General features: G+C 41.8%; 1 pseudogene; it reads left to right on the forward strand.

Moving 5' to 3' along the window:
- The first annotated feature begins 10974 nt into the window (after positions 1 to 10974).
- Positions 10975 to 12570, forward strand: LOC114562452 (uncharacterized; annotated as a pseudogene).
- Positions 12571 to 13272: the final 702 nt, after the last annotated feature.

Here is a 13272-nt window from a genome sequence, read left to right on the forward strand (position 1 = left end):
TTTGGCACCACTCCCACTACCTGTCAAGCTCATTGTAAGAGATCTCTGCCAAGAGAAGAAAGGTTGGGAGGAAGAGATCCACGAAAAGTCATGCTGGACATGGACAGACTTAGACAAGCTTTCAGAGCTCAGTCTGAACAGATGTTTCAAACCCCCCTGCATTTAAAAATACAACTGAATAAAACGTTCAGTAACACCAAAAGTGCCATTTTAAGATACACCTGAACAAAACGATCAGTAACAAATTCTGGAACTTTATTCCCCTCACCCAGTGATTTGACTCTTAAAAAGGTGGAGTCAGTTCTGGAGAAAGCTTGTTGTTGGCTGTGACCGTGGTGATGGACTCCAATGATTTTTGATCTTGTGCTACCTGCTCACGTTGTTGATCGAGAAAGGACATGTAGAAGGACCTCATCTCCCCTGCATCATTCTTTCTTGGGTCTCTCTTTGACTGCTGTTGCCATAATCTTGGTGGGTTACTCGGTGTGGCCAATTCTTCAATGGGCAAGGATTTGTGTAGTGCTTCCATAGTTGCAGACACGTTGGCATCACTCAAGCTGCATGTTCCATCTCCTGACTCTTCTGTAAAAAGAATAATGTTCTTAGTCAGAGTGAAGTTATCACAAATGACCTTTTTACTTTGATGTAGGGGAAGGTTTCATGAAAATATGGTTGGTTGTATTAGTCATACAACAAATTATATCTACACAAGTTGTTTACTTAAGTTTGCATAAAATGTTTTGGTTGCACTTTGTTATTTGCAGTGCTATATTTCCTCATGTAGTTTCTGTTTTATTGCCTTTTATTGAAAAACAGCTGAACAGTCGCTGTTGTTTCTAACTCAAGTCAGGCTTTGCCTTCCCCTGTTCAGGGATACATAATGTGCACCTTATGCATTCATTTATATGGTAAAACAATGTGAGCAACCATAACCATACACAATGTACAGCCCCAGTATTGATTTCTTTTTAAACATATACATGTGTATTCACTAACGCTTAAAACATGAATTTAATTGGAAAATAATCTTCATACCTGTAGACTCTGTAACGTCTCCCTCGTCATTGCTCTGTTTCTCATCAGTAATTGAAGTCTTGGCTAAAATGAACAAGATACAATTGTGAAATTACTAAATAGCTTAACGCGTTCCTCAAAGTAAATGAGAACGATAACGTGATATCTTACCTGAGCTGTTAATATTAGAAGCCAAGAAAGCTACGATGGGCCTTTGGGCGAAGATCTGATCCATCTCATCAATAAGGTCGAACTTGCCTTTTATTTTCCCTCCGGCACCGCTGCGAGACAACTCTCATTTTTGACACATGTATACGCCTTCCATTTACTCCATGGCTTGTCGTAACCTTTCTTGGCCATTTCCTTCGCAAGTTCCTGATAAATTATGGCATTTCTTAGATTTTTGCTATCTAAAATAGCCATTATATTTTTCTGGTAAATTAAATTCAAAAAGTATCTCGTCTCCTCGTTTGTCCACTTACATCTGTCTTTGTTGACACCCGTCAGGTGTGCAAACAGAGCGGAAATACTGGGCGGAAATTAACTAAAACTTCTTCTTCGTTTTGTGGCAGGTTGCAACCATAAAATGACCTAAAACTTAATCGCAATTCATTATTTATTCGGCAAATAACGTTTCCATCAGTGTTTATCGCATAAGCCGTGTATCGATCAAGATAAAATCCGATGAGACCGAACGTATTTTCTTTGAGTCGATATTCATGAAATTCAATCGAATTTTACTGTTTCCATAAGGCAATTTCCTTCAATATCACTTAATTCGGATAAAAACGTGTGGATGGAAACATAGCTACTACCACCAACATTTAGGCAGGCTTCGATAACTTTGGTTCCTAAAAAAGGTAAAGACCCAGGATTACTGGCCAATTTTCGTAATGCACTTTAAAGTTAAGATTATTTAAAAAATGTTGGCAAATAGATTAAATAAGGTTATTACTTCTCTAGTTCATCCTGATCAGGTGGGCTTTAGCTCGTCAGATAATAACAGGCGTCTCATTAATACTGCATGGTCTGTAGCTGATAGACAATCCCCAATTGCTGCTATTTCCCTCAACCCTGGGTTGAACCTGAAGTTACCTCAGTAACGCCAAATCTTGCTTCTGTGTAATATAGGCCTCTGCTGTCCTCCGCTGCCAACATTGTTGCCACAACGTGCTCCTGCAGATGCTTCATCCAGGACATGGTCAATCTATACACCCCAGCCTGTCCACATGGTTGAATGCACTTATTGTAAGTTGCTTTGGATCAGAGCGTCAGCTAAATTAATGTCATGTAAAGAGACACTGTAAAAGCTTTTTGCACATTCAATATTTCAGTAATATTGTCTTTCTTTGGTATGCACCATGCTGCTTTGGCAATACAAACTGACAGTTCTAGAGTTGAGAGAGAAAACAAATGCACATACATTATTACAAACTGCCTTGCGAAATGTGTACTTTGCAATCTGCTGTGTGTTTGTGTGTTGTTAGCCATCGCTTTTCATTTCTGTCAGGATCACAAAGCCATTCATTTTTAATGGTTTCACTGTCTGTTGACTTCAGAGACAAACAGTTGTTGCATGACATAACTAAAACAACAAACAATAGAAGTTAATTACGTAAATAGTGACTTTCATGTAAGGAGGCGAAACAGTGTGGGGCAGCAACAGAAAAAGGTGACCTTTCGCCACTCCCCAAGAGCCTGTATATTCACCCTATTAACCCAAATTCAGTAGTGGTGCCCACGGGAGGTGACAAATCAAAACTTGATAAGAAAATGCAAACTTCTCTTCCATAAATATCTCGAAGCAGCTGACCCAGAGAAAGCAACTAAAATAACAACTGCTACTCACCACCATCAGACATTAATAAATATCTTACCTTTAGCATCCTCTGCTATCAAAATTGACAGATTTGAGAAAGACGAGCAGGTTTTGTGCAGATTATTGATGTCACATACAGGATTTTTAAAACTAAAATTCAACTTTTTAGGTATGTTTTGAAACTTGGATCCACCAATGTGGAAGGTTCTCAGCTTTGTCCAGATACAATGTTGCTACACATAATAGATGCATGTATAAAATTTATCAAATTTTATAGAATTATCATCTATGCATAAGATATACTGTAATTCTATTTTTAATGCTGTCAGGTAATTCTTGACACTAACCAGTGTCTTCTAAGCACATATAGGCTGTGCACCATTTGGTGCAGGGAACTTAAATAAACAAATAAATTAATCAATCAGACTTAACCCAGGACAGACCTGAACTAGAAAGGAATGCCAGCCCTCCAGACAAGTCTCTCTGTCTACTTGTCAACAACATCTGAGATAGTTAATAAGCGTACGCCTTACTGTCAATACTGTAACATCAGAGACCAGTGGCGGCTGGTGATAATTATTTTTGGGTGGGTGGGTAAATAAATACAAAGCAGTACTTTGAAACTGGGCAAAACAACCAGCACAACTTTATTTAAACAACTATGTATTTAAAAAGAGCAAGACAATACAAGATTCAAGTTACAAACATAATAAGATAGTGACTCTGAGGTTTTTTTTTTAACTCACAACAACAGAGTAACTTTGTTTAACTGTAGTGTTATTTTTTTTCCTGTCTTCATTTAACTCGTACCTTGGGCATGAAACAAATTGCACCCACAACCAGTACTACTTTCAACTTGAGATTATGCAAAATAATCTTTTACCAGAAGTCTAGCATGGCTAAATTAAATGATTCAGTATGGTAATCAAATTTAGATTAGGTTCAAACCCAATGTACTCAAACCACAACTTAAATATCAAAAACAAAGAAAATAAAAAATATAAAACCAAATTAACCAAAAACTGAGATCTCTCATTTCATAGCGATAACCAGGGGAATACTAAATCAGTCTTTGTTTGTTCAACCCTGTTTCATTAGTTTGAGTGCACTCAAGTTCCTACCACCACCCTTAGCAGGTAAAACTGGCTCCTCAGAGAATGGAGTAGGGAAACGACGGGAAAATCCTGTGAGTAGTGGAGATGATGATGGCGAAGATCCAGTGAGCGGTAAGAAGATGGTGATGATGAAGATGAAACCCAGAAGGCAATATGACAACGGTGACTGGAGCAGCACAGTTCTGTCTCTAGAGTCTCACCAAAAAACCAGCCTGCACAAAACGTGCAGAATAGTTGTCCATAGTAACAGTTCAATTGTGTTTCTCCTCAAGATACAACATATTCTTACATACTACACATTTTAACCACATTTCACTTAAACATTTTAGCTTAAACTCAATGTTATTTGTCCATCTTAATTGACTAGCTTACAGAAAACATAGCAGTCACAACTAAATAACGGAAAATACATACGTGTCTGTAGCTGAATTAACCAACAGCTAAGTTAACATTTCCCTAAATGTACAATGAAAACAATTTCAATATTAACCATACCCTTTTATCATGTTCATCAGGTTAGTAGCTAATTCCGACTGGCTTTAAAAAACAAATCAAGCAACAATTCTCAAGGTAAACAACACCGATAGTAGTAATTTGCTGTTAGCTAGCTAGCAGCTAAGATAACTCACCGGAATATTCAATTCACACGCCGTTTGGACGGGGTCGGCAGCTCCACGACGTTGTATAACTTCTCTTTCACACTTTCAAGAATCTCTCCTTGTTTATTGTTGCTAGTTTTCTACTTTAATCAAAGTGGTTAGACCATTTCAACAACACAAGAGATAAGCTGCTGGCGCTACTATTGTGTCCACGTTCTCTCTCCAGTAGCGGCCGGGGTGAAGAGTTGAATGACAGGTGTTGAGAACCAATCAGATTGGATAAAATAACATGTCTCCAATTCTGATTCGCCAGGGTGCGTCCGGAGGATAATCTTTAAGAAACCAATTAGAGATCAGCTTCAGGTCACAAACTATTTTATTTTATTTTTCATTTTTTATTTCATTTTTATATCATTTTTGTATACATATATATTTCTGGAATTTTGATGAGGGCGGCGCCCCAGCGCCCTCTATTGACAAGCCGCCACTGTCAGAGACCATATCCTTGGTTCATGCACATAATTAACTCTCCAAAAATGACATTATAAAATGAATCAATCAGGAGAGATACGGTAAATATGGGAGGATACACAAACTGGACAAAGGCAACTAAAAGAGGACATGTAACATCTGTAAGGAGCTTTACCTGGCCATTCTCCAAAATGTCAATGCAAACACATCAGCCACATAACATTCTCTTCCTCAGAGCTTCTTTACATGGACAAACCCAACCGCTCATAAAGTCATGCGCACAGTGAGACTATAGAATATAGTGCCATTGAATGGAGCTTCTGTATCCTTTGAAATTCCCCATATCAATCAGCTGAAAAGAATGACTGAAAGGCATATCATCAATGGAGCGTTTACTGCAGAGATTCTTGGATTGTCAGAGCACACATACCATGTGAAGCAGCTAAGTGCAGTATCACCATCTCAGAGGTGTTCCATTACATGCCCTCTTATCCTGATTGGCTCAGACAAATGTCACAGAGCCGATACTCATGGGGTGGCCCATTGCTCAGAATGTGAAAAGACGATGACACTTTGCCTGAATGAAATAACCGCCACTTGATCTGCTCCATTCTCAGACAGTTTGAGTAGAGATAAATGCTGTAATGCACTATACCACTCCACTGCTAAAAGGTCACGAAATCTGTGTCCATTACAGTATTAATATCCAGTATTGATGGTGCTGCTGTCATGTCTTCAACTGTGGTGAGTATGGACCTCAATAAATGACAACCTGTTATGAAGATGAAGGCTTCAAAGATGCTTAAATGTGTGTGGTGGTCATGGAAGCTGTCTAACATAATATGTGTTATCTAAAAATATGGGGACATATGGATTTGGAAAAGTGAATGGAACATGCCTCCTGTCCTCTAACCTTTTCCACTCACTTTAAACATTTCAGATTGATTTTCTTACTAAAGTCTTTGTTAACATTGTCCTCTTACTGTACGGCAACTAGTTCTGATGAGAGAGGCTCAAAATTTATAAAACTGTTGACATCTGAGTGGCCTTCCGCGATTACCGATTACCATTTCCCAGTTCGTGCATCCCAGATTCCTCTCCTCGATTCCCCTCCTCGCGTCTTAGGAGATTCTAACCGATGAGTTGAGGAAGAGCCCCGAAGAGAGAGGAGTCGAGGCAACTGCCATTTAACAAACACGAGACATCTCTGCCTCTGAGCCGTCATTAAAAGTGATGGCAATTAAATATGACGAGCAGCACCACTGCATCAGCTGTTTTGTCATACACTGCCTTTTATGATCTCTGTCAGAGGAACAGAAGTGTTCATGAAAACTTCTATATATTTACTTTATATTCAATTCACAATGTGGATGAGAATGTACGAGGTCGTACATTTTTATTTGTTGTATTTAACTAAACTATGTATAATAACTATACAAATATTAAAGCTGCGAGCAGCGATTGATGGGCCCTTGCGCCTCTGCGCGCGTCGGGGTTACCAGTGCTCAGCACTCAGACGCCGCAAATCGTCAACAATGAAAAGGGAACTCCCCGCCGAGTTCAACGATACGTCACACAAGACTCTACGTCATACGGTTTATTAGCTGTGAAAAGGGGCGTGGCTAAAGCATAGGGGGCGGGTCAAACCATCACCAATTAAAAAGGAAGTCTCTGCTGAGTTCAATGATACCTCACATAAGACTCTACCTTAGATGGGTCAGCATGTATGAAAGGGGGCGTGGCTTGAACATAGGGGGCGGGCCAAACCATCACCAATGAAGAAGGAAGTCTCTGCTGAGTTCAATGATACCTCACAAGGGTCTACATCAAACGGGTCATTAGTTATAAAAGGGGGCGTGGCCTACAAATAGGGGGCGGGACAAACCATAACCAATGAAGAAGGAAGTCTCTGCTGAGTTCAATGATACCTCACACAAGGGTATACCTTAAATGGTTCAAATGTTATGAAAGGGGGCGTGGCTTAAGCATAGGGGGCGGGCCAAACCAGGACCAATGAAGAAGGAACTCTCTGCTGAGTTCAACGACACCTCACACAAGACTCTACCTTAAACGGTTCAAATGTAATCAAATGAAAGGGGGCGTGGCCTGACTAAGTGGGCGTGGCCATATTATAGGGGGCGGCTCAGTATCACATGTAGACCACACATTCTGAGTTTCATGCAAATCGGTTGATGTTTGTCATATAAGGCAGATTTCCTGTTGCCAGCGGGGGGCGCTATGACCAAAAGTCAATTTTGGCCTGTAGGTGTCCTCAGGCCTGGACCCTTGTCAATCATGAGAAATTTCGGGCAGATACGACAACGTACACTCAAGTTACAACAACTTCTTTGTTCATCGCTAAACACTCAAAATGGCCGCCACGCCCACACTGTCTGACGAAAAGTTTTTCTTTTAATAACTTTTCATCGTTAAGGTGTTGGAATGGTACAGACCAAGTTTGAAGTCCATCTGATGAAATCTCTAGGAGGAGTTCGTTAAAGTATAGCACCTTGACTTTTAGGCCTACTTCCTATTGCCACTGAGGGGCGCTATGACTTTAAGTAAATATCGGCCTTTATTTTTCCTCAGGGTTGGACTCTTATGAATCCTGAAAGGTTTCGAGGTAATCGGACAACGTACACTCGAGTTACACCCACTTCCTGTTTCGGCGGAGAAACGCACAAAATGGCCGCCCTGCCACGGCCACGCCCTATGACAAAAAGTTTTTCTTTTAACAACTTTTCATCTTTAACATCTTAAGATGGCACAGACCGAGTTTGAAGTTGATCGGATGAAATCTCTAGGAGGAGTTCGTTAAAGTACGACATGTGGAAATGGCCAAAATCGCACTAATTTCAAACATTCAATTCAAAATGGCGGACTTCCTGTTGGGTTTAGGGTATGGCTCTAATGAATTTTTTTGTACATTTTGACATGTTACATATGTGTACCAAGTTTTGTGAGTCTACGTTAAACGCACTGCAGGGGCTCAATTTTCGTAACTTTCTAGGGGGCGCTAGCGAGCCATTTTTGTGCGCCTATTCCCGAAACCCTAAATTTTCACCAGACTTGATGCGACCGCCAAATTTGGTGAGTTTTTGAATATAATAATCCCCTCAAAAAGCCAATTCATTTGACGGCAAAATAATAATAATTCCTTCAGTTTCAATAGGGCCTTCGCCGCTGTTGGCGCTCGGGCCCTAATAATTCCTTCAGTTTCAATAGGGCTTTCGCCGCTGTCGGCGCTCGGGCCCTAATAATTCCTTCAGTTTCAATAGGGCCTTCGCCGCTGTTGGCGCTCGGGCCCTAACTAGTTATAAACTGGAAAGAGTGAACAAAATTACCGCCGCTCCTTGCCACCGTGCATTTGCGCCACACTCAGACACTGCAAATCATCTCCAATGAAAAGGGAACTCCCTGCTGAGTTCAATGATACCTCACACAAGACTCTGAGCCCTATCTTGCACTCAGCGCAATTGCCTTTGTACACGAGGCATGTATCATTCCTATTTTGCACCCGACGCACAGCAGACTTTTCCCTCCACAGACACACGTTGGTAAATTAGGGAATGTATTTTCACTCCCGGGGGCAGTTCAGCGAAAAGAGGAGGCGTGTTCAGGCGCAAACGTTCCCTGGGGCTATTTTGCAGTTTCAGAAAACAATTCCACCACAGACCAGGAAAAACCTAGTATAAAGTCATTGGCGCTAGTCTATCGTCAGTGGCGTGTTATTCAGATGCTATTTTAGGGCTGCATGCTTGGTCACAATGTAGCGTGCACAACGCGCGTACACTTTGTTTCTCTCATCTACACGGACGCAGTTGTTCCCATTTTTGCAAACCATACATAATTACAAGGAAAAATATTATTGAAAATGCGCTTCAGGTGTTTGGATAGGTCAGGAGGCACTTTACAGTACAGTCCTCAAAAAGTCGCAGCATTCTTTGTGGCTTGTTGTGTTTTACACAACATTACCATGAATCATGGATGTGTTGATGACATAAATGAGGAAATATTAGAGGACTTAAGGAGATGTGATGTTGAACTATGGCAGGATCTGGTCCGGGAGTGGCAATACGCGATGCGCTCCTGGTGGAGTGCGGGGAGGAGGAAGGGGCACAACAGGAGCAGGTGATGCGTTTGGAGGCCCACACTCCATGGCTGCAGTGGTTTCATGCCGCCACTCCAACATGCTTCTATTCAGACATCCCGCTATTCCGACATGCCGCTATTCCCTAAGCCTAACCCCTAAGCCTAACCCTAATGGAAACAAAGATTGTCGGAGTGGTGGGACGTTTGAAAACAATGGAAGTGCCGCCATTCCAACAATTAGACGTCAATGTCAGAGTGGGGGTATGTCGGAATGGATGGCGGAACCCGGCTGCAGCAATCCTCTCAAGACTTGAGGAGATGTGCCCGAGAGGCCGCAGCAACATCGGCACCCGGTCAAGACGGGCATTTATTACTTCCCGGACAGCTCCCGCTAGCATGCGGCAGACAAATCCACTGTCATAATAGCAATCCGCCATGGAACAAGCGTGCCTGTTCTTAAAGGGAATGTGAGATGACGCTCTGATTGGTTTATTGCACGTTACACCCAAACCACACCTAGCTACTTCAGACCAACCCATTTTAGATTCACGTCAGGTGCAAGAGTCATTTATATAATAGCAACAGCGCCCAAGATCCGCCCATAAAGCTACTTGCGTTTCACATTTGATACTTGTGTTTCAGATTGTTAAAATACGGCCCTCTATGTCAGTTCAATGTCACAGTTCAATCGCTGTGAAAGGGTGTGTGGCTAAAGCATAGGGGGCGGGCCAAACCATGACCAATGACAAACAAACTCTCTGCTGAGTTCACACAATACTCTACCTTAAATGGTTCAAAAGCCATAAAAGGGGGTGTGGCCTGAGTACTTGGGCATGGTTAACGTTTAGGGGCCGGCTTAGTATCACAAGTAGACCACACATTCTAAGTTTCATGTAAATCGGATGATGTTTGTGGGGGGGTTGCTATGACCAAAAGTCAATATTGGCCTGTATATGTCCTCAGGCCTAGACTCTTGTTGCTTGTGGGAAATGTCAAACAGATATGACAATGTACATTGTAGTTATAGCCACTTTCTCATTCATCACTAAACACTCAAAATGGCCGCCACACCCCGCCCACACTGTTTGACGAAACTTTTTTCTTTTAAGAACTTTTCATCTTTAAGGTGTTGAGATGGTACAGACCAAATTTGAAGTTCATCGGATGAAATCGCTAGGAGGAGTTTGTTAAAGTCTAGCACCTTTACTTTTAGGCCTACTTCCTGTTGCCACTAGGGGGCGCTATGACTTTGAGCCAATATTGGCATGTAGATGTCCTCATGGTTGGACTCTTGGACACTGAAGTCACACCCACTTCCTGTTTCGATGGCGAAACGCACAAAATTGCCACCCCGCCACGGACATGCCCTACGACGAAAAGTTTTTCTTTTAATAACTTTTCATCTTTAACGTCTTAAGATGGTAAAGATCAAATTTGAAGTTGATCAGATGAAATCTCTAGGAGGAGTGCGTTAAAGTACGATATGTGGAAATGGCCAAAATCGTACTAATTTCGAACTTTCAATTCAAAATGGCGGACTTCCTGTTGGGTTTAGGGTATGGCTCCAATGACGATTTTTGTACGTCTTGACATGCTGCATATGTGTACCAAGTTTCATGAGTCTATGTTAAATGTATTACAGGGGCTACATTTTTTTAATTTTGTAGGGGGTGCTAGCGAGCCATTTTTGTGCGCCTATTCCCGAAACCCTTAAGATAGGGCTTGGGCGTCGTGACGTCATTACTTGGCGTGGCCGCCATGTTGATTTCCTCCTTTACCGCTACTCGGACTACTGCGCACTGTTTATAGACGTAACGTCTATATAGCTGTAAAACGACCAAACATAACCTTCCACAGTATCCCGATGTCGATGAGAGTGTGTTCCCTACATTTTCATTCTGGTAAGTTAAAGATGGTGTACGATTTTCTTTTTATACATCGTTTCTTTCCTTCAACTGCGACACCACATACATACGTTACACATGAATGCGCGCGCACACAAACACAACACAAACATAACACAACATTATGGTTCTATATGTTTTCAACACTTGCTATGGGATGATCATTTTGATTGTGTTACCAGGGAAACCAGCAAATGAAATGTACAACTCGCATCCAGATTGGGCACCATCACTAAACCTGGGCCACACTGAGATGAAAGCCACAAAGACTTGCACGCTATGAGAGACAGGAAACGAGAAAACGGCAAAGGACTGACTACACCTACGATGGATGAGACAGTTATTGATGACCTTGTTCCACCAGGTAAGCCTTATAGAGCCAGCAGACACAATACCTTATATTGTTTTTGTTGCTGTTGCAGCTGGATGTGGCACATTTAGCTAAAACACCAGCACCAGTAGAGGATGGAGCTGACCAGAGACTACTGACAGAATGTGACTTCTGTCAGCGTCGGCGCGATGAAATCGACCGGCTGCTGGAAGAGAATAGGGCCCTGAAATGTGAGCTTGGCCAGAGAAAAATGGATGAACATTTCCTGAAGGATGACAACGTCAAAGTGAAGTACTACACTGGACTTCCACACCTTGAAGTTGTCATGGGTGTTCTAGCCTGTGTGACCGTACGTGACACAGAGTAGTAAAGTACTGTCACCTTTTCCGATGCTTTTCCTGACTCTCATGCGCCTTAGACTAAATTTACCAATACAACACATTGCCCACCTTTTTTGTGTAGACAGAAAAACTGTTTCCAAAACCTTCAGTAACATCATAAATGTTTTGCATGCGCGCACCAGCCCTTTGATTAACTGGCCAGGGCGAGATGCGTTGCATGCAACTATGCCCCATCAGTTTGTGGAGTTCTTTGGGAAGCATGTTGCCGTTATTCTGGACTGTTTCGAAATATTCATACAGAGACCATCAAATCTTAAAGCTCAAGCTCAGTCATATTCCCACTACAAAAACAACACAACTATGAAGTACCTTATTGGTATTACACCACAGGGCTCAATTTCATTCATTTCCAAGGGATGGGGGGAGGTGATAAGCACATAACTGATAACTGTGGGATTCTGGACAAACTGTTACCTGGGGATTTGGTGTTGGCTGATCGCGGCTTTGACATACAGGAGAGTGTGGGACTTATGTGTGCCGAGGTAAAGATACCTGCTTTCAAAAGGACGCTGTCAGCTGGATGCAAGAGATGTGGAGAGCACAAGAAAAATCGCCCACCTCCGAATTCATGTGGAAAGGGTGATTGGAACCGTCCGCAACAAGTACACTATTTTGTCAGATAAAGTACAGATTCACATGGTGTTGCCATGCAAGGATGAAGACATGACATTCCTTGATAAGATTGTGTCTGTATGTTGTGTTCTGACAAACATGAGCCCTAGTGTTGTGCTGAAATAAATGTGCATTAAATACAGCCATAAGGTTCTGTTGCATCCATACCCACAATCTTCACAATAAACATACTTAAATGCATGTGTCTTATAAACAAGAAGCAATAACAGTATGATGTGCAAAAGCAAGATGTGTCACACAGTCAGATGTTTTTCAGTGTGTTTTTGCAAGTAGTGCAGTGCAGTTGGAATGCTTCAAGGTAAAAGGTTACTAATAAAAAATGGACACAGAAAATGGAGTGCAATTTCTTATATAACAATAATAAATACAAATTGTTTATAAATTCTTTCAATACTATAAATAAATAGGTATTTATAAAATAACAACAATGGACACAGAAAATGGAGGTATGTTGTGTATTGAGTTATGGCTTAACCACTAGAGGGCGCTGTAGTCCACAGTGCATTGTACTGGATGTTGGTAAGAGCCGTAAAGAAGAAGAAGAAAATAATAAAGAAGGAAGTTTACAACAAGTTGAAGCTAGCTCGACGGTCTCGTCTGTCCTGGAGTGAATAATACAGACATAACAAATTGGCGACGAGGATGGCGACTGCCGGTGTGCCTCTTCCTGCGTTGTTCCTACCATGCGCCGGACAACCTACTATTCCGTTCGATATGTGGATGAAAATGTTCGGGAATTACCTGCTCGCTATTCACGCGGAGGGGGACGACTGGCCCGACACGAGGAAACGTGCAATTCTCCTACACTGCCTGGGCACCGAAGGCCAACGTGTATTTTATACACTCACGAATGTAGGTACAACCTATGATTCAGCAGTGGATGCACTGCGTGC

The sequence above is a fragment of the Perca flavescens genome, chromosome 10, assembly GCF_004354835.1.
Source record: "Perca flavescens isolate YP-PL-M2 chromosome 10, PFLA_1.0, whole genome shotgun sequence".
Classification (NCBI taxonomy): Eukaryota; Metazoa; Chordata; class Actinopteri; order Perciformes; family Percidae; genus Perca; species Perca flavescens.